This window comes from Chiloscyllium punctatum, unplaced genomic scaffold (genome assembly GCF_047496795.1).
Source record: "Chiloscyllium punctatum isolate Juve2018m unplaced genomic scaffold, sChiPun1.3 scaffold_538, whole genome shotgun sequence".
Lineage (NCBI taxonomy): Eukaryota > Metazoa > Chordata > Chondrichthyes > Orectolobiformes > Hemiscylliidae > Chiloscyllium > Chiloscyllium punctatum.
In genome coordinates this window covers 42501-45000 of record NW_027310272.1, presented here as the reverse complement: position 1 = coordinate 45000, position 2500 = coordinate 42501, and the positions used below count along the sequence as shown (strand labels likewise).

At 48.2% G+C, this 2500-nt stretch overlaps 1 pseudogene; it reads right to left on the bottom strand.

Moving 5' to 3' along the window:
• The window catches only part of LOC140473169 (28S ribosomal RNA), an 8321-nt pseudogene that overhangs the window by 2305 nt on the left and 3516 nt on the right, over window positions 1-2500 (bottom strand).

The following is a 2500-nucleotide window of genomic DNA, read 5'->3' as shown; positions in this document are numbered from 1 at the left end:
GCCACGCTCCGTACTCATTGGGAGGCTTCAGTAAGCGTTGTCTTTGCTTTTCTGACAAATGCCCTCCCTCCAGCATTGTTGCCAGTTCCTCCGTGGTAGGTCCAGCGGGTACCTTTTTCTCAACCAGGAAACCTTTAATTTCTCGAAGTACATTGAGTGATCGAAATTCTTCGATGGTTTCCTTATTGCTCTCTTCCCTGAATTGGAAGGACGCTTTGATGATTGGGTCGGTTGAGCGCTCCAGAGATTCTCGCTTTCTAATAATTGCAGATGGAATTTGAATCTCGAGCTTTGGTATTGCCAGACCTCCATCCTTGTTCTTTGAGTACAGTAAACCGTCAGCGACGTGTTGTGGCAAGTGTAGGAATTCTTTTACCGCATTCCGAATGATCTGATCCAGCTTCACCAAGGTGTTCTGAGACGCCTCTGTCAGTATCAGGTGGAAGTACAATCTTGGGATGACATGCACTCTGAGAAGCTCCAGTCTCTGAGTTGGTTTGAGAGGCGCTGATCTTAAGCCTTCAACCCAGGTTTTGAGCTTGTCCTCCCATTCACTCTCTTTAACGCCAGCCCATGGGTCTATCCGGGCTCCCAGGTATTTCTCTGTGTCGCCTGGTGGGATGTATGTGATGGTTTCTTTTCTTATCCTCCATTTTGCCTCATGATTGTACATGAAGGTCTTCCTTTTGCATGTGAAGTGGAATCCTTTGGTTTTCTTGATATTAATATCTAGGCCTGTCTTATCGCAATAAGACTGGAGGATCTTCAAGTTCTCTTGCATCCCAGCGTGAGAGTTGCTCAGTAGTGCGATATCATCAGCAAAAGCCAATGCTGTACATTTCACCGTTTTGTCTCCAAACGGCATGGTTATTCCCTGGCCTGCCTGCTCCAGGGTACTGATCAGAGGGTCGATTGCGATATTGAATAGCAATGGTGAAAGCGGATCGCCTTGCTTCACGCCTCTCTCGATCTTGATCTGTTCCGTGGGCTTGCCTTTGCCCTCAATCACCGTAGTGTTATTGGTGTAGAGGTCGCGGATCAGATCCACGAAGGCCGTAGGTGTTTTCATCCTCTTTAGCGAGCCAATGAGCAGTTTGTGGCCGACTGAATCGAAAGCTTTGGCCAGATCGACAAAGACAACGGCTAGCTCCTTTCTGTTCTTTTTTGATCCTTTGATGACATTCTGGAGGATAGCAATATTCTCGTTACAGCCCGGCGTGGCTGCCAGGAACCCTTTCTGTCTCGGGTTGATGTTAACCGCCTTGCTTAACCTCTTTGCCATAATTTTAGTGAACAGTCGGAGAAGCATTGGCCCGATTGTGATGGGGCGCCAGTTGTCTAGGTTCTTTAGTCGATCCTTGTCCTCACATTTAGGAATGAGCACTGTCCGGCTCTTTTTCATACTCTCTGGGATAGATCTTGTTTTTAACCACAGGGTGAAGAGGCGAGGTATACGGGAGGCGTCGGTCTCCTGGATGGCTTCTAGGTCTTTCAGCTTTTTGCCATCTGGCCCTGGTGCACTGTGTCTGTCAATTCCTTTCAGGGCTTCTTCTACCTCCTCTTCCCCAATTGGTCCCAGGAGTAGGTTGTCATCAACACGGCCAGCATAACCAGCAAAGTTCCTTATGTCCGCTTTGTTGTTCGCCTTGGACAATTTCTCACGGAATTTGGTTTCCAGTTCCTCTCGTGAGATGGGGCATTGGGATGTATCTGGTGCACCCATTAACTTTCTGGCTAGCTGGCGCCTGTTGTTTCTGTATAGTTCTTGGGCATCTTTATATGCCGCTTTCTTGGTGGCATAACGTTTCTTCGCCCCGTTGTTGTTACCCTTCTTTTCGGCCTTTCGATTGTTCTCTCTTTGCCGTCTGCGGGGGTTTTTCTCGTTATGACCACCGTATATTTCGTCTGTAATACAGTCTACCAAACCCCGAGCTTGAGCCATACAGAGTGGATCATTGGCTTTCTGCAATAGTTCTTCGGCCTTTTTGATGTGTTCATCAACTTCCCTGTGTTTAGGGAGTTTGGCCGGGATTTTGTATGGGACTTGTTGTTCATCTTGTGCAGTCGAGCCATTATCCTCCTCTGGTCTGGTCTCGTGCTCCTCTCTTTCCGATGTTATCGGGGTTGTCGGGGCTGCTACCTGTGTAAGCCGTTTCTTCTGAAGCAATCTCCGTTTGTCTGAGATCTGCTTTGCGGTCTTAGTTGTTATGACCTTAGCAATCTCGACATTGATGAATCTTGCTCCAGCGAGGCTTATTTCAAGTTGCTCCAAGAGGCTTTCTTCCTCTTCGGACCATGCTCCTTTCCTTCTCTTTGCTGTAGGCTTGTCGGCCTCTATGCGCTTGTTGTTCCTCAAGACCGGGTGCATATGCCTTTCATGTTGCCCAAGGCCGCTTTTCGTTGTGAAGTTGGCCTCACATGCTTCACATTGAAATTCTCCCCTCGCCGTCTGCAAAGGACCTTTGCATTTGGGGTAGTGGCAGGCAATCGAGTGGAATTC